General features: G+C 45.7%; 1 protein-coding gene across 10 annotated transcripts in view; it reads right to left on the reverse strand.

The window, feature by feature from the left end:
* The window catches only part of ASPRV1 (aspartic peptidase retroviral like 1), an 88425-nt gene that overhangs the window by 48150 nt on the left and 18177 nt on the right, over positions 1–22098 (reverse strand). The window contains exons 2-3 of one of the 10 annotated variants that reach the window (XR_002786688.2): positions 19039–19077; positions 12644–17070 (exon numbers count right to left, since the gene is read on the reverse strand). The exons of 3 other annotated variants lie outside the window; for them this stretch is intronic. The gene's annotated coding sequence lies outside the window, so the exon portion shown is untranslated. 6 more of the 10 variants (XR_010317932.1, XR_002786691.2, XR_002786685.2 and 3 more) reach the window with 6 other exon arrangements.

The raw sequence follows: 22098 nt of genomic DNA on the forward strand, positions 1-22098 counted from the left end.
GCCCTCCTTTTCAAACCTTTCTTCAATTCTGTGAGCTAGGAGTCTTCTAATAAATGCCCTTATTTATTTATTTATTTATTGCTTAAGTTAGCTAGACCCAAACTGATACAGCATGTAAATCATGATGTCATGGTACTGATAATTCACCTTTTTTACTGAGTGACTACCATGTGCAAGAACAGGGCATGTCATATACATTAACCCTTTTTCATTACACAGATGCAGAAAATAGGATTTTAGATAGGTGAAAACCCTGTGTAGAGTTCCACAATTAAAACAGATGGACAGGGGATTCAGGTCCAGCTTGATCTGGCTCCCAAGCTTATGCTCACCCTTCCTTCCTTCCTTCCTCCCTTCCTTCCTCCCTCCCTCCCTCCCTCCCTCCTCTCCTCCCTCCCTCCCATCCTCCCTCCCTCCCTTCCTCCCTCCCCCCCCTTTCCTTTTTCCCTCTCAGCCTCCCTCCCTCCATTCCTTCCTTCCTTTTCTTTCTTTCTTTCGGGTTTAGACCTCAAGGGAACAGAGCTGAGTTAGCCACATTCCTTGGTTCCTGGCACCTGATCACCACTGGTCCATGCAAAGTTGCTCTCGTGTTCTATCACCCACGTTCTTTCCCCTTCACCACACCAGCTTCCCATGGCCCCATAATCACCGCTACCGTGTCATGGAGTATGGGTTTTCACTGACATGTACTCCAGATATTTAGAATTGTCAAGCCTTTGGGTTTCTTTGTGTTCTTGAAGATCAAAATCCAATTTGACCTGGGAAACTTTTCAAGGTGGCTCTCCAGCATTCCCATCAACTGGTCAACCTATCAGCCACTGTTATGGGCTCAGCTCTAGGCTTGGCTAAGATGTGGAATTGGTAGGAAAGGAAAAGACCCAGTTCCCACCCTCAAGAAGTTTAAAATACACCCATTCGTTCAACAAATATATGTGGGGCACTGACTTCATGTGCCAGGACCAGGGGTAGAAAGATGAATACGACAGTCCCTTGTCTCTTAGAGCTAGAAGCCTAGTTGGGGATAGGAAGACGATAAAGCAATTACAGCTCATAGGGGAGGCGTAGAAGAGCTCAGGCAGGACCCAGAACTCAGGCTCAGACTGGCCAGGATAGTAACACTAACCCCGGAAGTCACTGAAGAAACAAAAACCTATATAAACACAATTGTTTCTGCTCGTCCGCCTCGACATCATACAATAATGGCGGACAGATTTGTCACTGAGTTTGGAGAGGCAGTTTGGGATGATCTGACTTAAAATGTAGACAATGTGGCCTGCACTAGATTAACTGTGGGGGTACCTGGGGGACACCTGAGAGAAGTAAGCAGTCATCTTCAGCTAGATCTGTAGAGCCTAGGTCAAGGAGGGCCTGTGTGACTATCGAATGCGAACGAGATGTCCCACGTGCAGACACCTTCACTGAAGCAAACAGAGTATCTAAAGTGAGTCCAATCAAAAGCCACAAAGGCAGAAGACTCTGACCTGCAGGCGGGACTTAGCTGGCCTGCTTCCCACACAGGGAGCTCCACCTGAGGCCCTGGATAAGTGATAGTGGGGGATCATTTAGTAATTGACCCTCCCAAGCACCCGACCTGTCCATCCTGTGAGTAAGCAGCAGGAAGCAGCCCCCTGCCCCAATGGACACAGTATGCCCAGGACAGAATCTGCTCACCAGGGGCTGCCCACTGGGGAAGATCAAGGCCTCCCACATCAGCAAGGTCTATATCGGTTGGTAAAGAACCAAAAAGGTCCTTTAACCCAGCCCAGTGGTGTGGAGCAGCGGGGAGCCCACACTTGGAAACGGGATGACAGATTCCCAGGCCCCCGTCCATGCAGCAAACCACAGGAGGGGCTGTGGGTTTTAATATCACTTCTGACACCTCCTCACTCAGGACCTGGGCACCATCTGACCCATCTGCTGAGGGACATGAAGGTCTCCTGGCTGCTAGTCTCTGCTAGGCTACACTCAGCCTTGGTTGCTGGCCATGGCCATGCTGATTAGGGGGTACTGTTGGGGCCTCCAGCAAGGCGTGCCTCTGGCTGTGTGTCAGGAGCGTGAGATAGGGCTGTTAAGTCACTTAACAGGGAACACTCATCCTGCTCTGAGCTGGAGCCGATGAGGGGCTACCCGTTGGTGCAGTGCCACATAGATGCTGGGCAGCCCCACTCATCCCACCTCTGATGGCACAGAGGGTGCAGAGCTGGGGCTTGGCAGACAGGGGTAGTTAGAATTGTGGGGAAAGCCTTACAGAGGGTGTGGGCCTTCTCTTGACAGATGAGCCATAGTGGGGTTCAGAAGAAATGAACAGAAATGGCATTCCAGCGTTGGGCTTGAAAACACCACTGGGAGAAGACACGTGTGTTCCTCAATTGCCTTTCCTTTCTGGGTATCTCCTGTCTTCTTCTTCTTCCTCCACCCCCCAGGTCCAAACAGCCAGGCTTTCCTTGGCCCCACACGCCTTCCCTTCCTACCCCTCTGGGCCTCTAGACTCTTACCTTTGCCCTGGATGTACTCCTCCTTTCATGTAAAAAACAAAACAAAAAAACCCATCACACACACACGCATACGTATACTTGCTCAGAACCCTCCGTTAGCTCCTTACTGCCCTTGGGATAGAATCTCAAATCTTTTCCTCCAGGCCCTCTGGCCCCTGGAGTCCTGCCTCCCTCTCTCAGCTTCTCAGTTGCTGCAAGCACCAGGGCTTCCTCACCTCGTGGCCTTGCCCACGCTGCCTCCTCTGTCGAGAAAGCTCTTCCCTTGGTAAGCTCTGGCTCAGCCTGCAGGCTTCAGCTTGAGCATCATTTCTTCAGGGAAACCTGCCCTCCTTGTCTACACAGGGCTCCTTCCACCCTCTCTCACCGGACCCTATGCTTCCCATCACACCGTTTATCTCAATGTCTATAATCATCCATCTCTGAGCGATCCTTTTTTTGCATGCCCACTCCCCACGCTGCAGTGCTAGCTTTTTGGGGTCTCTGTTTTGATCACACCAATGCCCCAGAGCCCAGAGCAAGGTATGGCAGGCAACGGTTTGTTTTCTAAATATTCAGATGACACCCCTTTGGCCATAGGGTGAAAACCTAAGGTCTTGGCAGAAAGGCTTTTCACCGTCCGACTTTGCTCGCTCTCCTGCCTCACATCCCTGAGGACAGCCACCCCTACCCCTGACTGCCCTAAGGACCAGGCTCCAGCCAGACCAGGCTCCAGCCAGACCAGGCTGCTTGCTCTTCTTCAAATATAACCTGCTTTTTCTCATCTCCATTCTTTTCTTATAAGCTTTCAATATAAGAAAGCTCCTATTCATCCTTCAAGGCCCATTCTGGCACCCTTCTTGGATATTCATTGCCTGCCTCCCACAGCAGGCTGTGTCCCTGCTTGTTTTTCAGCCTCCCTTCTTCATTCAACTCCTGGAGACACTCTTGATTCCTCTCTTCATTTCAATTGCCTATTACAGGTGCCAGCACACAGCAGGTGCTCAAAGCAAAGATCTTACATGCTGAATAGTTTCTGCTCAATTAAGGGAGGAATATTTCAAAATTACAGGGAACCCTCAAACCACAGGGGTACTGAGCTTCCCCTTATGGTGTATTCTTTTTTTTTTTTTTTATTAACTTTTATTAAGCTTCAAGTGAACGTTTACAAATCCAATCAGTCTGTCACATATAAGTTTACATACATCTTACTCCGTACTCCCACTTGCTCTCCCCCTATTGAGTCAACCCTTTCAGTCTCTCCTTTTCGTGACAATTTTGCCAGCTTCCCTCTCTCTCTATCCTCCCATCCCCCCTCCAGACAAGAGTTGCCAACACAATCTCAAGTGTCCACCTGATATAATTAGCTCACTCTTCATCAGCGTCTCTCTCCCACCCGCTGACCAGTCCCTTTCATGTCTGATGAGTTGTCTTCGGGGATGGTTCCTGTCCTGTGCCAACAGAAGGTCTGGGGACCATGGCTGCCGGGATTCCTCTAGTCTCAGTCAGACCATTAAGTATGGTCTTTTTATGAGAATTTGGGGTCTGCATCCCACTGATCTCCTGCTCCCTCAGGGGTTCTCTGTTGTGCTCCCTGTCAGGGCAGTCATCGATTGTGGCCGGGCACCAACTAGTTCTTCTGGTCTCAGGATGATGTAGGTCTCTGGTTCATGTGGCCCTTTCTGTCTCTTGGGCTCTTAGTTGTCGTCTGACCTTGGTGTTCTTCATTTTCCTTTGCTCCAGGTGGGTTGAGACCAATTGATGCATCTTAGATGGCCGCTTGTTAGCATTTAAGACCCCAGACGCCACATTTCAAAGTGGGATGCAGAATGTTTTCATAATAGAATTATTTTGCTCATTGACTTAGAAGTCCCCTCAAACCATGTTCCCCAGACCCCCGCCCTTGCTCTGCTGACCTTTGAAGCATTCATTTTATTCCGGAAACTTCTTTGCTTTTGGTCCAGTCCAATTGAGCTGACCTTCCATGTATTGAGTGTTGTCTTTCCCTTCACCTAAAGCAGTTCTTATCTACTGATTAATCAATAAAAAACCCTCTCCCTCCCTCCCTCCCTCCCCCCTTCGTAACCACAAAAGTATGTGTTCTTCTCAGTTTTTACTATTTCTCAAGATCTTATAATAGTGGTCTTATACAATATTTGTCCTTTTGCCTCTGACTAATTTCGCTCAGCATAATGCCTTCCAGGTTCCTCCATGTTATGAAATGTTTCAGAGATTCGTCACTGTTCTTTATCGATGCGTAGTATTCCACTGTGTGAATATACCACAATTTATTTACCCATTCATCCGTTGATGGGCACCTTGGTTGCTTCCAGCTTTTTGCTATTGTAAACAGAGCTGCAATAAACATGGGTGTGCATATATCTGTTTGTGTGAAGGCTCTTGTTTCTCTAGGGTGTATTCCGAGCAGTGGGATTTCTGGGTTGTATGGTAGTTCTATTTCTAACTGTTTAAGATAACGCCAGATAGATTTCCAAAGTGGTTGTACCATTTTACATTCCCACCAGCAGTGTATAAGAGTTCCAATCTCTCCGCAGCCTCTCCAACATTTACTATTTTGTGTTTTTTGGATTAATGCCAGCCTTGTTGGTGTGAGATGGAATCTCATCGTAGTTTTAATTCGCATTTTTCTAATGGCTAATGATCGAGAGCATTTTCTCATGTATCTGTTGGCTGCCTAAATATCTTCTTTAGTGAAATGTGTGTTCATATCCTTTGCCCACTTCTGGATTGGGTTGTTTGTCTTTTTGTGGTTGAGTTTTAACAGAATCATGTAGATTTTAGAGATCAGGCACTGGTCGGAGATGTCATAGCTGAAAATTCTTTCCCAGTCTGTAGGTGGTCTTTTTACTCTTTTGGTGAAGTCTTTAGATGAGCATAGGTGTTTGATTTTTAGGAGCTCCCAGTTATCGGGTTTCTTTTCATCATTTTTGGTAATGTTTTGTATTCTGTTTATGCCTTGTATTAGGGCTCCTAGGGTTGTCCCTATTTTTTCTTCCATGATCTTTATCGTTTTAGTCTTTATGTTTAGGTCTTTGATCCACTTGGAGTTAGTTTTTGTGCATGGTGTGAGGTATGGGTCCTGTTTCATTTTTTTGCAAATGGATATCCAGTTATGCCAGCACCATTTGTTAAAGAGACTATCTTTTCCCCAGTTAACTGACACTGGGCCTTTGTCAAATATCAGCTGCTCACACGTGGATGGATTTATATCTGGGTTCTCAATTCTGTTCCATTGGTCTATGTGCCTGTTGTTGTACCAGTACCAGGCTGTTTTGACTACTGTGGCTGTATAATAGCTTCTGAAATCAGGTAGAGTGAGGCCTCCCACTTTCTTCTTCTTTTTCAGTAATGCTTTGCTTATCCGGGGCTTCTTTCCCTTCCATATGAAATTGGTGATTTGTTTCTCTAACCCCTTAAAATATGACATTGGAATTTGGATCGGAAGTGCGTTATATGTATAGATGGCTTTTGGTAGAATAGACATTTTTACTATGTTAAGTCTTCCTATCCATGAGTAAGGTATGTTTTTCCACTTAAGTATGTCCTTTTGAATTTCTTGTAGTAGAGCTTTGTAGTTTTCTTTGTATAGGTCTTTTACATCCTTGGTAAGATTTATTCCTAAGTATTTTATCTTCTTGGGGGCTACTGTGAATGGTATTGATTTGGTTATTTCCTCTTCGGTGTTCTTTTTGTTGATGTAGAGGAATCCAAGTGATTTTTGTATGTTTAAAAAAAAAAAATTTTTTTTTTAATTTTATAACCTGAGACTCTGCCAAACTCTTCTATTAGTTTCAGTAGTTTTCTGGAGGATTCCTTAGGGTTTTCTGTGTATAAGATCATGTCATCTGCAAATAGTGATAACTTTACTTCCTCCTTGCCAATCCAGATACCTTTTATTTCTTTGTCTAGCCTAATTGCCCTGGCTAGGACTTCAAGCACGATGTTGAATAAGAGCAGTGATAAAGGGCATCCTTGTGTGGTTCCCGTTCTCAAGGGAAATGCTTTCAGGTTCTCTCCATTTAGAGTGATATTGGCTGTTGGCTTTGCATAGATGCCCTTTATTATGTTGAGGAATTTTCCTTCAATTCCTATTTTGGTAAGAGTTTTTATCATAAATGGGTGTTGGACTTTGTCAAATGCCTTTTCTGCATCAATTGATAAGATCATGTGGTTTTTGTCTTTTGTTTTATTTATGTGATGGATTACATTAATGGTTTTTCTGATATTAAACCAGCCTTGCATAAAAAAAAAAAAACTAGTATACCTGGTATAAATCCCACTTGATCATGGTGAATTATTTTTTTGATGTGTTGTTGGATTCTATTGGCTAGAATTTTGTTGAGGATTTTTGCCTCTATGTTCATGAGGGATATAGGTCTATAATTTTCTTTTTTTGTAATGTCTTTACCTGGTTTTGGTATCAGGGAGATGGTGGCTTCATAGAATGAGTTGGGTAGTATTCCGTCATTTTCTATGCTTTGAAATACCTTCAGTAGTAGTGGTGTTAACTCTTCTCTGAAAGTTTGGTAGAACTCTGCAATGAAGCCGTCCGGGCCAGGGCTTTTTTTGTTGGAAGTTTTTTGATTACCGTTTCAATCTCTTTTTTTGTTATGGGTCTATTTAGTTGTTCTACTTCTGAATGTGTTAGTTTAGGTAGGTAGTGTTTTTCCAGGAATTCATCCATTTCTTCTAGGTTTTCCAATTTGTTAGAGTACAGTTTTTCGTAGTAATCTGAAATGATTCTTTTAATTTCAGTTGGTTCTGTTGTGATGTGGCCCTTCTCGTTTCTTATTTGGGTTATTTGTTTCCTTTCCTGTATTTCTTTAGTCAGTCTAGCCAATGTTATCAATTTTGTTAATTTTTTCAAAGAACCAGCTTTTGGCTTTGTTAATTCTTTCAATTGTTTTTCTGTTCTCTAATTCATTTAGTTCAGCTCTAATTTTTATTATTTGTTTTCTTCTGGTGCCTGATGGATTCTTTTGTTGCTCACTTTCTATTTGTTCAAGTTGTCGGGACAGTTCTCTGATTTTGGCTCTTTCTTCTTTTTGTATGTGTGCATTTATTGATATAAATTGGCCTCTGAGCACTGCTTTTGCTGTGTCCCAGAGGTTTTGATAGGAAGTATTTTCATTCTCGTTGCATTCTATGAATTTCCTTATTCCCTCCTTGATGTCTTCTATAACCCAGTCTTTTTTCAGGAGGGTTTTGTTCAGTTTCCAAGTATTTGATTTCTTTTCCCTAGTTTTTCTGTTATTGATGTCTAGTTTTATTGCCTTGTGGTCTGAGAAGATGCTTTGTAATATTTCGATGTTTTGAACTCTGCAAAGGTTTGTTTTATGACCTAATATGTGGTCTATTCTAGAGAATGTTCCATGTGCGCTAGAAAAAAAAGTATACTTTGCAGCAGTTGGGTGGAGAGTTCTGTATAAGTCAATGAGGTCAAGTTGGTTGATAGTTGTAAGTAGGTCTTCCGTGTCTCTACTGAGCTTCTTACTGGATGTCCTGTCCTTCTCCGAAAGTGGTGTGTTGAAGTCTCCTACTATAATTGTGAAGGTGTCTATCTCACTTTTCAATTCTGTTAAAATTTGATTTATGTATCTTGCAGCCCTGTCATTGGGTGCATAAATATTTAATATGGTTATGTCTTCCTGATCAATTGTCCCTTTTATCATTATATAGTGTCCTTCTTTATCCTTTGTGGTGGATTTAAGTCTAAAGTCTATTTTGTCAGAAATTAATATTGCTACTCCTCTTCTTTTTTGCTTATTGTTTGCTTGATACATTTTTTTCCATCCTTTGAGTTTTAGTTTGTTTGTGTCTCTAAGTCTAAGGTGTGTCTCTTGTAGGCAGCATATAGATGGATCGTGTTTCTTTATCCAGTCTGTGACTCTCCGTCTCTTTATTGGTGCATTTAGTCCATTTACATTCAGCGTAATTATAGATAAATAAGTTTTTAGTGCTGTCATTTTGATGCCTTTTCATGTGTGTTGTTGGCAATTTCATTTTTCCACATACTTTTTTGTGCTGAGACGTTTTTCTTAGTAAATTGTGAGCTCCTCATTTTCATAGTGTTTGACTTTATGTTAGTTGAGTCTTTACGTTTTTCTTGGCTTTTATCTTGAGTTATGGAGTTGTTATACCTTTTTGTGGTTACCTTATTATTTACCCCTATTTTTCTAAGTAAAAACCTAACTTGTATCGTTCTATATCGCCTTGTATCACTCTCCGTATGGCAGTTCAATGCCTCCTGTATTTAGTCCCTCTTTTTGATTATTGTGATCTTTATGGTGTATTCTTTAAGCAGAGGCTACAGACCCTGTACTGCAGTGCTGTTCAAACTCTTTTGACTGTGATCCAGTATACGCATACATAACGTTGTTATAACTAGGTACCGTTGAGCCGGTTCCAAACTCATAGCAACCCTACGTACATGAATATTACACTGAAAATGAAAGCATCACGAAATGATATTTATCCTTTTTTCCATGCAGCATGCCCTGGTATTTTCCATTCCATTTCATTTTTCATAAATGCTGGTTTCGAATCAGTTGAGAGCCACAGTTCGAAAAGCACTACGGTGGAAGCAGGCAGCCTGAGTGGTGGAAATGGTTAAGCACTTAACTACAAGTCAAAAAATTGGTGGTTCAAACCCATCCAGAGATGCCTCAAAAAACAGGCCTGGCGATCTGCTTCTGAAAGGGCACTGTCTTGAAAATGCTACGGAGTAGTTCTACTCTGCACACATGTGGTCGCCCCGAGTCGGAATCAACTGCACGGCAACTAACAGCAGTGAAAGTCAGGCTGTTAGATTGCCTGACCTCTTGGGGGCCTCCTTGCCATCATTTCTTCTTCAGCGCAGCTCTCGATACCAGTTGGTACCTCTAAGTAACTTACCCCATCAAAGGGGGACACCTGCTGACTGGGTGCCAACTTCAGGTAGGAGGGCTCCCAGGTCCAACTGCTCTAAGAGCCAAGTCCTCCTGTTCATTCATCCAACAAATATTTATTGAGCACCTAGTATGTGCCAGGCACTGCCCCATCTGGGGATACACCCATGAGCAGGAGATTAAAAGGCCCTGCCACATGGCACTTTTGTTCTAGAGACACAAACCCAGAGAAGGGCTTATTTGCAAAGAGGAGTCTTCACTCTCCCACCTCATAGCAGGCGTCAAGGACTACATCGGGTTCTGCAGAATAGTCTAGGACTTGTCAGAAACAAGAGGTCAAACACAGGTCCCCCCACACTCCTTTTACCCAGAACAGTTCCCCCTGTATCTGTTTTCAATTTCAAGGATGTTGAGATGAAATTTCATTTGAAAAAAGGCCTCCACATTTTTCTAAATCACTTTCTTCTTTCTCTAAAATGGCCGTGGTTGAGAGACGTTTCCATGAAAAGTGCACAGCAAGGGTCCACTTCGCCTACAGGTGGGGTCCACTTTGCAGAAGCCATCCTCTGGGGGGGCAGAGAACTGGGGCTCAGAGGGATGGGTGGAAATACCACCTCCCAAAGCCCTCTGGCTGTCCCCTGGGCTAGAGTGGTCAGTCAGTTATCACATCTCTGGCTCCATGTCCTCCCGTAGGGCAGGGCTCTTGGCTGAGCCGCCTCTGGTCTTGCCCAGGGTGGGGTATGGAAACAGCACCTGATTTTGGCATTGGAAAACTTGGCTCCTCTGTCCTTTAAAAGACACTGTCCTGTTATCTTAGCTGTAAAGTGGGATGGCCCTGACACTGCCCATCTCCCGGTATGATGCTGCACAGACGGCTCTGAAGGACACGCAGCTAGTGTGGGGCACCAAGCAGGTGCACAAAGGGAAGTTTAATGTTGGGGGCCTAAAGCTCAGGAATGAGGGGCCATGGGCCCCAGCTGTGCCCAGGAGGCCCTGGGGTGGGGCCCCAAGCCCTCAGACCTGCCCAGCAGGCCCAGCCAGTCCCAGCACTTGCTTGCTTGGGGCACAGAGGGGGCACAGCCACCCTTGGAGCAAACAGCTGGAAGAGCACAGGACCTACGGGATCCTTCCCCTTGGGTGCCCCAAAATGCTTTTGAGCCTTGTCACAGTTTCAGGGGCTGGTTTCCAAGGAAAGAGGCCCCAGCCTTCCACCCCTAGGAGCCTTTGCTGAGTGGCAGCTGCACGGGTGAAGTGGTCACGCTCTGCACTGCCCCCTCCACATGTTCTGTGCCTCCCACACTGGGTTGTGTCTTCCTGATGGCAGGGACCCAACCTGCTCACCTCCACTCTCCTAGCACATAGAAAAGGACTCAGTCACTGTGTGGTGAATTGACAATGATGGCGGTGATGACTATGATCAGAGGCTTATCCAGTACACAGAGCCATTACCACAGGTGTGGCCCCATTCTAAGTGCCTTGGTTAACTCATTCCAACCTCACAAAAATCCTAGCAGGTGTGTACTACTGCCATGATCCTCATCTTGTTTGTTTTGTTGCTGTTGTAAACATATGTATAATAAAACATTTGCCAATTCAACATCTTTCACGTATACAATTTAGTGACACCAATTACATTAACTGTGTTGTGCAACCATCCCCAATATCCGTTGCCTGATTTCCCATCACCATAAACAGATACTCACCGTTTCCTAAATGATGACTCCCTCTTTCCCCCTCCCTCCTGCCCCTGGCAACCACTAATAGACTTTGGTCTCTATACATTTGCCTATTCTAGATATTTCATGCACGTGAGATCAGAATCCTCTCTTTTAATGAAGGAACTGAGATCCAGAGAGGTTAAGTAACTTGCCAAAGGACACACACAAAGTGACAGAAGCCGAGACTTGAACCTGGGTGCCTCAGTTTGTCCTTTTAACGGATGCTCCCAACTGTCTAGACAAGGGTGCCCACCTCTCCTGCTGACTCCTTCTCTGGGGCATGAATCAACATCTTGGGAAGGGACTTTAGAAATCATTAGGCCACCTTCCTATCTAGGCTCTAAAATCCCCTGTGCGGTGTACCGGTAGGGAGGCCACTCAGATCCTATGCAAACCTTCCATTGACAGGGAATTGCCACCACACTGGGAGTCTTTCTCAGCTAGCCAGGACTGAGCCTGCCTCCCTCTAGCGTGGCCCACTGGTCCCCCTCCACCCTCGGGCGTAAGAATCGTCTCCTCCCTCACCCTTAGGTGGTTCTTCAGGTCTGAAGTCACCTCTCTCCTCCAGACTGACTGCCCTTGCTTCTTCACCCACACCTCTGACACCACACCATCTCCATCCTGGCTGCCCTCAGGTCACCTCCTTCTGGTTAATCTCCTGGAACCTGTGCCCCATGTTGGACTCCACGCAGCCCCTCCCTTGTTCTAGGTCCTTGCCTCCCCCTAGGGCCTGTGCTCCCCCGAGCCTCATGCTCCTGGTCCACACAGAGCCTGTGGAGAACAGCACCCTCAGATCCCTCGGCAAGCCCATCTCCAGCTCCCCGGCTATGTAGCGCTTAGATGACTGATTTTGTTGAACCCAAACATAAAATGTTACATTTCCCTTGTAAGACTTCCTTTTTTTTTTCTTTGAATCCTGACTTACTGAATTGAAAAAAAAAAAAACAGTCCTGAACAGGACAGGTTTAAGTTTCTTTGTCTGTTTTTAAATATAGGACCAATAAATGGATTTGTCTCTAGTTAGGCCATCCATCCCCACCAGTGCTGATCTGGGAACTCAAGACAACCTGGACAACCACCTTTGAGGAGTGTGGTGGTTGGGAGGGGTGGGGGGAGTGCCAGAGGGGTGGGGCTACACTAAAAAAAAAAAAAAATTTTTTTTTTTTTTTTCCACTAACACGTCGTTTTCTCTTGGGAGCTTTATTTCACTCTTAATGATCTTGGTTTTGTTCCATTTCCCTCACATTCCACCACCACCACCACACCCCCCCCCACCCCGGAATTTGAGGACTATTCTAAAGAAAGGTAGAGTTGGAGACACAACGGATACTGGGCACTTTTTCTGACATCAACACTCCCCCTAGCAGAGGGTCTGCCTTTGCCTTGTTCATCTTCTTGCTCCAAACAGACTTCAATAAGGAAGCCAACTTGCAGCCTTCGCCCTGGCCAGGCTTCTTTTACAGTCACTGCTGAGTCTGGACTTTGGTCCTTCTGGACACCGACACGCCTGTGAGTGCATCACACCAACGTATCACGTAACTATGAGAAAGCAGTGGGTTCAGTGACCATTTGAGCTCATCTGTCTTCTTCGGCTGCTGCCAGCCCCAACTTTCCCCCGTCAAGATCATTTGTGACTTCATCACTAGAATCTAATTTCTCTCGTTAGAATGCTTAAGCTCAGGAGGTTTTTCCCTATCCCTCACATTATCACATTCCTACTGAAAAAAAAAAAGGCTTCATTTAGGTATTTTCTTGGGACCACCCCTTTTACCCCTTTGCCTAACCTTTACCCCATTTCTGGTGACATTAAGATGGCACTGGGGGCATGTCATAAAGTGGCTTTGTAAAACCTCTGAAATCTTTTCAAAGATCTTTGATATTGTTATTGTAGGGTTTCCCCCATCAGGAAGGAGGCCCGGTGGCACGGTGGTGAACCGCTCAACTGCTAACCAAACAGTCGGTGATTAGAACCCACCAGCAGCTCAGTGAGAGAAAGATCTGGCAATCAGCTCCCCTAAAGATTAAAAAAAAAAAAAAAAAGCCTAGAAAACTCTATGGGGGAGTTCTATTCTGTCATATGTGACGGCTATGAGTTGAAATGGACTCAATGGCACACAACAACAACGAGCCCCCTCAGGAGAAACGGTTTCATCATTCTATAATCAAATAGCATCTGCAAATATCAGCCAGAGAATGTGTAACATACTATGCACGCATTATATATATATACAAAATAACAATCTATTGTTGCCAATAAAACCTCCTGGTGGTGTGACAGACCCCAGCCCCGCGGTCTTCTACTTAGTGCTCGCTTTCTCAGATGGCATGGAATAAATAATCTTTGTCTCAGAAATATGTGGCTTTTCCTTGAGGCCCCCTCACAGATTGCAGTCACTCAGGGTCACTCACAGAAGCAGCTCTGGGGAGCTGGCTGAGGAGTGGGAGGGAACAGTCAACCAAAGAAACAGAGGCCTGCCCTGCCTTGGTGAGAGGGCTGCCCTCAGGCAAAGCAGTGAGGAGGAGGGAATTTGCCTCCCAAGCCCCCATCCTACGCTCCCTAAAAGTTTCTAGCCCACCTCAGCCCAAATATCCAGTAGCTTTGTCCTGCCCCCCAGTCATTTGGGTCACCCCACCCATGTCTCCATCCCCACGGAGTGTCCAGGTCAGGGTCCTCTCTCCACACCTACCTATGGGGCATCAGGGAGCTGCTGTCAACCAGCTTCCAGATCGAAAGGATTTTATTGGCAAATTCTCACTGATGGACAAAGGAATCCAACCTTTGGATTCCTTTTAGGCAGGCAGGATAGGAGGACTTGCTCCGTGCACCTGAGATCACAGCACGCCTCAGCCCAACGATGGAACCCATGAGGAGAATGGCCAGCCCTAGTCAGGAGCTCGACAGTGTCTTATTTATCCAGAATCACTGAGGTTTCCGTGAACTGTTGCTGTTCTTCGTTTTGGAAGCTCCATTAAAACTTGTCCACCCACAAGGTGATTATGAGCCCAAGAGACAGAAAGGGCCACATGAACCAGCGACTACATCATCCTGAGACCAGAAGAACTAGATGGTGTTTGGCTACAACTGATGACTGCCCTGACAGGGAACACAACAGAGAACCCCTGAGGGAGCAGGAGAGCAGTGGGATGCAGACCCCAAATTCTCATAAGACAAGACTTAATGGTCTGACTGAGACTGGAAGGACCCCGGTGGTCATGGCCCCCAGACCTTCTGTTGGCCCAGGACAGGAACCATTCCTGAAGCCAACTCTTCAGACATGGATTGGACTGGACAATGGGTTGGAGAGGGATGCTAGTGAGGAGTGAGCTTCTTGGATCAGGTGGACACTTGAGACTATGTTGGCATCTCCTGCCTGGAGGGGAGATGAGAGGGTGGAGGGGGTTAGAAGCTGGCGAAAAGGACACGAAAAGAGAGAGTGGAGGGAGAGAGCGGGCTGTCTCATTATGGGGGAGAGTAATTGGGAGTGTGTAGCAAGGTGTGTATATGGGTTTTTGTGTGAGAGACTGACTTGATTTGTAAACTTTCACTTAAAGCACAATAAAAATTATTTAAAAAAAAACTTGTCCACCATGGGTGACCCTGCTGGTATGTGAGATACTGGCGACATAGCTTCCAGCATCACAGTAACACACAAGACAACAGAGTAGGACTCACTGACAGACAGGTGGTGGCCCCATGAATTACTTTTTCTGAAATATAAAACTTCAATTGTCAAAACACTATTTTAACCACTTTGAAGAGAAATGCTAAATATATACCCCACTGTGCCTTGCCCTTTCAAAAAATATCCTTTTCCACCGACATGGTCATCATTACAAGTATTCCCTACGGAACTGGACAGCAATGTGGTTGTGTTTCCTTTCTGTTATTTCTCTACCCTTCTCCTTAGCCTTTACCTTCTGTTATCCACGAGTCTGACTGTAAACGCCACCTACCACCACCACTGTCTCAGGCTGTTTTTTTTTCATCTGCAGTGGGTTAGGAAATCAGATAGCCACCCTTGTTAGAACAGTGTGCTGAGTAAGTGTCAACAAAGCTTGCAGCCCTCAGAGGGATAAAGCCCCTGGTTTAGATGCAATGGTTTTGATTGAGCTGCTTCTGAGCTGTATTCTTCATAACTTCAAGTTCAGGGCTAAAATCCAAAGGGAGATGGGCTTCAAGACTCACTCACACTTGGAATGCTCCCTGTCTATATTTATTACCTGTCCCAGGCTGGTAAGGTGCTTTCATTCGGGGTGACACTGCCGCACAGGCTCCCTGTTATCATGGCCCTGTATGGCTACACGCTGCGGAGCCCCCAGGCCTGGCCGCTTGCATCTGGTTCTGTGAGGAGCTCACAAGAGGGAGAGACACACAGACCTGGGACACCAGACATGGGCCTAGCGTCTTTCTCTCCAGTCTAGAAGGCTTTATAGACTTCGATGCTCCCACGGGCACTCCCTCCTTCCACAGCATCTGTTCCTATGGCCGCTGTGTGGCAAAACCAGCTGGGGCACTGAGAGAAGACACCAGAGAGAAAGGAGAGCCCCCAGCAGGTGGACACCACTGGGGCACACAGCTGCTGGTGCCTCGTCTGCTGGCCCTGGGAAAAGCTGGCAGGCTCAGCAGGGCCGCCCAGTGCCACTTGGCCTGCACTTGGAGTTGTTTTGAGACAGAGCATGGGGTGGCTGTCAGAGCTGACCTCACGCTGCGTTTTCCAACCTGCGGGTTGTGACTCATTACTGAGTTATGAAATCAATTTAGTGGGTCACGACCAGAATTTTTTCCTCAAAACATATATAGAAAAGAATAGAAGATATCTGAACTCCTCACAGGCATGAGGCTAAGTATTATCTCACAAAACTTCTGCTTCTGCTTTATATATCTGTATGTAGGTATGTGTGTGTTGTGGTTGCAACATAAGAGGTGCTTCTCGCTGCGTGGTGGCCAAAAAAGTCTGCAATACAGTGATTTAAGTCACATCCTTCCTGTGGCTACGTCTTCCTCAGACCCGCCCCTGCCACCTCCAGATCCTACCACTGGGAAACAAATGGAATCTGTTCGGGGCCCTAAAACCAGCCTGCCCTGAAAGGGGTAGAGAAGCAGTGAAGCCTTCTTGGAGGAAGTGGGGCTTGATGCACAGGAGTTGAAGACAGAGGATGGCAGGGCAGGAGGAAAGGCGTCAGAAGGCTCCTAAGGAGGAGTGTGCAGACAAGAGCAGAGCAAGCAAGGGCCAGGAGACAGATGGGTGTGGGGACAGATGTGGGCACCTGGTTTCTCAGGGGAGGCAAAACGATGGGCTAAGGCTAGAGGGGTGGAAGTAAGAAAGCCCACTTGATTTCAAAGACCTATTTTCAAAGTTACTTTGGGGACACCTGAGAGTGGAGCAGTTAGGTGAGGTACCAAACCTAGTGTCCCTCTCTCTAACTGATCCAGTGAATGCGTCCCAATAGTGCCTGTTTTCTTCCTTTTGTCAACTTAAATTTAAATTAATTAAAATTAAACACACAGTTCCTCAGTCACACTAGCCACATTTCAAGTGCTCAGTGGCCACATGTGGCTAGTGGCGACCATATTGGACAGCAAAGTAGAATACTTCCATCACCACAGAAAGTGCTACTGCCCAGCAATGCTCTAGAATGAACAGCTGAATAATTTATTCCAGGTTTGCCTTCCCTCGGGGACCCAACACCTTTCATTATTTCTATTACACTTATAATTCCAAATGCAAAGGTCTCTGGGAGAGGTACTGGATTGGCTTACATTCGTACCAAACAAAGAGTAATTGGTTGCTATCAAGGGCCTGAAGAAAACCAGCATCTAAGGAAACCATTTACTGGAGGCTGAATATGTGCTTGGGGGATGAAGGGATGTGGGAAGGTAAGACGTGTCACTAGCCGACTGTGCTGCCTGAGGATGCTGGTCAATGAGGTTTTGAGCTTCTCTCCCTTAGGGGATGTGGAAAACTTCAAGGCCTGTCAGGAGAAGAAATGACCCAAAGTTATGATTCTTTCAGCTTCATGTGAGAAGACAGAGTTTATTCCACAGCAGTCCTCGGCAGGGAGGTTATTATATGAAGACAGTTTCTTCTCTATTTCTAGAGAGGGCAGAATAAGAAGAGTAGATGCAGGCCTCAGCAGCGAGGTGATGCACAAGTCCTTGGCTCTCTTCTCTGCCCTCTGCATTTGCTCTGTGACGAGGCCCATGGCTTTCTCTACCACCTAATGCCTCCAAAAACCACACCACCAGCCAGGCCTAAAAATCCAAAAACTAACAAATTAGCTCCACTCAGAGCCTCAATTCAAGGAGCACAATCTTTGCCACCATCGCTCCCCTTTCCCCCCCCTCTGCCCCCACACCTGTAACCCCTATTCTGGTTCATTTTCCACCTGCCCACTCAGTCGCCCAGGTCAGCACCCTGTGAGTCACCCCAGACTCCTCACTCCCCATCCAAGGTCACACATCTTGGCCACCTCTCGACTCTTGAATCTGCTGGCTCTGCAGCCTCCCCAGCATGGACCTGATCGCAGGTCTCTGTCCTGCCAGGCTGTACCAATGCAGCGGCCACCTACCTCTCCCTGCTTCTAGGCCCAACCACTTCCCATCCAGTGATTCTTAACCAGGGATGAGCAACAGAACGCCCAGGGAGGTATGTAAAAATCTAGATTCTGACTCATTAAATCTGGGAGGGCTGAGCATGTGTGTTTTATGAAAGTGTCCCTGGTGATTCTGATCCATACCCTTATTAATAGCAACAAAAACAACAATTAACATTTTTTTGTGCACTTACATGCACTATCTCATGAACTCTTCATAACAATCCTATGAGGTAGGTGCTAATAGCTACCCCCATTTTACAGTTGTTGAAACTGAGGCCCAGAAAGTCCCAAGGCTAGTAAGGAGGAGGCCCAGAACATGAATCGCCATTCCTAACCACTTTGCTCTCCATACCATCTTACAAAGCCAAACTTGGGGCTCGCTCCTTAAAAATCCTTTAATGGCAGTTCTAGGGGGAAAAAATGGCAGTGTGGGGACACACTCATGATTTCCCTCTCCACTCGACCTCCCACCAACAGCTCAGTGCACATGCTTAGGACCTGAGATTTCACTTTATGTTCATTATTGCTAATAAAAGGTTCCCCAAAAAGTTACCTAAAAAAAGGAAAGAAAGAACCTAACAAAAGCAAGAGGGAAAAACTTGCATCCACTAAAAAAAAAAAAAAATCAGGAAAAAGCCATTGAAATGCCACAACTTTTCAGGTATTCTTTCTGGAAATGATACAGATAAGAACAGGTTAAGGTGAGAACAGATTCAGGAGAGACTCCCAGAGTTAACCCACAGGAGATCCTCGAGGGACACCCAGGCTTGGAGCAAACCCTAGCTGGAGGCAGATTCCCCTGTAAGGCTGACGGGGAAACTCAATTCCTGTTAGCTTTGCTACAGTTGGGAGCACAAGGACGTGCCGTAGCAGAAGCAGAAGTGATGTGAGGACTCTGAGGGACTACAGGACTGTCTCTGGGCCAGGCTGGAGGCTGTACCACATGGAGGTCAGTAGCAATGAGAAGCTTCTTCCCAAAGAGGCTGTGTGACTTCAACACCAGGAAGAAAGTCCAGCCCCACGGAATCCAGCTCCTGGATGTTTGGTGCTTATGGATACAAAGGGCCCAACTGGAGTCACATGTGTTCCCAGCTCCCACCCTGCAGTCCAGGGAGTAGAGCTTAGAAAAAAGATTTTGAAGTCCATCTGTAAGAATATACCTCCTGAAAGAAAAAAGAAACTCCTGAGAAAGGAGCATGATGAAGCACACCTTACTCCACCACCTACTAAAATGTACTGCAAAGGAAGTGTGATCCAACAGGCTGATGCTGCTATAGGAACAGACAACTCAAAGGAACAGACCAGGGAATCAATGAACAGACCCAGGTATACATGGGAACTTACCATAAGATAGGGAGGAATTTCAGATCCGCAGGCTGAAAACTAGTGATGTTGGGGAAAAAGAAGTTAAATCTTTAACTCTTACAAGTCACCAAAATACCACAAATTCCATATTAATTAAGATTTAAACGTATTAAAAAAAAAAAGAAAGAAACCACCTAAGTATTAAGAGACAATTTCTGTGAATATGTAATATTATATTGGAAAAAGCCTCTCCGAGCCTGAAACCAGCCCAGTCCTAGAAATCCAAATGTCAACAAGATATCCCCACCAGGATCCTCAACTCAAAGATCACAAAGGGAACTCCAGCACTCTTTGCCACCACTGCCCCCCTTCCCCCCACCCCCACCCCTCCTCTACCTGTATCCCCTATTCTGATTCATGCTACACCTGCCCACTCAGTCACCCAGGTCAGCACCCTGTGAGTCATCCCAGACTCCTTGCTCCCCACCCAAGGTCACACATCTTGGCCACCTCTCGACTCTTGCTTGAATCTGCCGCCTCTGCAGCCTCCCAGCACTGCCCTGATGGTAGGTCACAGGTCTGGTCACACCAGGCCTGCTCCACCACAGAGGCCACCTACCTCTCCCTGCTTCTAGGCCCAGCCATCCCCCACCCAGTGGTTTGGAAGGCCTATATAGGCCACTTTGACTACATGGACATTTTAGATTTACGAATGCTCAATAAATGAACAAAACTAAAGGGCAAATGGCAATCTAGGATAAAGTATTGTAATACAGTAAAACCTGCAAAAGCCAGAACCTATGTAAGGTGGAAACCTGTCAGAGAAGGAAAACTCAAATATTTTTCACTGAAAGGAGCAATAGATAGAAAAGTGGTAAGTCTGCACCCTGTCCAAGGCAGAAAATTTTCGAGACCTGGAAAAACAAGGCAGTCTCGTTGAGTGCCGGCTCCCACAGGTTTCACTGTATATTAAAGACAAAGAGTCAATAGCCTGAATATATATGTAAAGTACTCTTATAAATCAGTGAACAAAAAGAATATACCAATAGAAAACCAGATAAAGTATATAATCAGACCTGCTGAACCTGCTGCCGTCGAGTCGATTCCGAATCACAGCAACCCTATAAGACAGAGTAGAACTGCCCCATAGAGTTTCCAAGGAGAGAGTGGCAGATTCGAACTGCCAACCATTTGGTTAGCAGCCATAGCACTTAACCACTATGCCACCAGGGTTTCCATATAATCAGACAGTTGGTCAAAAAAGAATTACCAATGACCGGCCCGTAAAAGAGTCCAACTTCCTAATAATAATAAAGCAGCAACAATGAAATTGTTTGCTGATCAAATTTTAAAATATTTTTAAAATGTCGATACCTAGTGTTTGGAAGGATACAGTGAAGAGACAGTCTCACAGGGCTATTGGTGAGAGCCTCAGTTGACATGTCCTTTCTGGAAGGCAGTATGTAGGAAGGCATATTTGGCCATGTGTATCAAAATCCTTGCAAGTGTACATATTCTTTGATTTAGTGATGCTATTTAAGGACTATATTCTAAGGACAGAAATAAAGGGGATGTGCACAGAGTCAGCATTATATATAATAATTTTGACTGTTAACCTAAAGCTGCAATAATAAGGGAGTAGTTAAACCACAGTCTACACAGAGTGAGATACCAGAGATCCATAAGAAGTTTATTTATTGACAAGGAAAACTGTTCCTAACTTATTGCTGAGTATGAAAAGCAAGTCACAGAACAAAATGTACAATATGAGCCTATTTATGTACTAAAATGTATATGTTTTTATCTATATAAAGGGGCCCTGATGGCACAGTGGCTCGACTGCCAACCAAAAGGTCGACGGTTCGAAACCACCAGCTCTGTGGGAGAAAGATATGGCAGTTGCTTCTGTAGAGATTCACAGCCTGAGAAACTCTGTGGGGTCACTATGACTTGGAATCCGTTGGACAGCAGTGGGTTTGGTTTTGAGGGGTTTTTGGTATATCTATACATACAAACATACACACACCAAGAGCTTAAAGAACGTGCACTAAAATAGCAGCAATGTATAGCTCTGACAAGTGTTATGAAGCACGATACTTATTTTCTTCTTCGTGTTTCCTACTTCTTTTACAAGACCTGTGGCGGTGCGTCCTGGTAGGAACCCTGCAGGTGGTGCGGAACCCCTGCATTTCCCCACCTGGTGGGAATCCCTGTCCAGACCTGTCACGTGGTTCTGAGCATTCACGGGATACTTCTTGTGTTGCTGTCCAACTTCTCAAGCTTAATTTTGCCTCCTCCAATGAGCTGGACTGTAGGTGAGTTCTGTGCCTGCCATTTCTTTTGTGTTCCTCTCAGTGCCTTGTCATAGTACATTCTCAGGAGACAGCCTAAAAAAGAATGTGTCACTTCTGTGGTGCCCCAGTGGACTGCCCACACACGGGCTGGTTGGCCCCACAGGTGTGGCCTCCAAGCCCAGTTCTAGGTCAGGCTTGAGGTTGTGTGTTGTGGGCCATCTGTCAGTCTAGTCCTGTGAAGATGCCTAGTGTTGCTACTAATTATTGTTAAGTGATGGGCTGTTTGTTTAAAGCTTAGGTTATGCACCCACACCCAAAGGCAAAGCCAATCTGGCATCCTATAATTAACAAGCCAATGAGGGTTTCCTCTTTGCCACTGGTGCAGAGTTGGCTTTGCTCCAACAGAGCCCTTCACAACGCTCACCCCATTTACAGCTTCCTATCTCAGCTATTGGAGGCCTCCCTTCTAGAAGGACCCCCTTTTTTCCAAACTGTGGGCCTTCTGAGAAAAGTCCTATATGCCTGGAGTCTCAAGTTTGACTCACCAGCTCCTCCGTGTCCTGATAAAGTTTGTTCTTGACTCTAAGCAAATCTACTACCCAACAGCCCCTGCCTTGGCCCAGAAACCAAAAGAGTCCTAAAAGACCACTGGAGGAGTGACAGAAGGATTTTTTCATTCAAATTCAATAAGGTCATTTTCATGGTTGTCCATAATCTCTGCAATCAGTACTTGCTTTATTCAGTTAAACCCTCTGTGGAAAAAAAATACAAAAGCCATTGGAAATGGAGAGGGAGCCAGAGTCAG

Source organism: Loxodonta africana, chromosome 15 (genome assembly GCF_030014295.1).
Source record: "Loxodonta africana isolate mLoxAfr1 chromosome 15, mLoxAfr1.hap2, whole genome shotgun sequence".
Classification (NCBI taxonomy): Eukaryota; Metazoa; Chordata; class Mammalia; order Proboscidea; family Elephantidae; genus Loxodonta; species Loxodonta africana.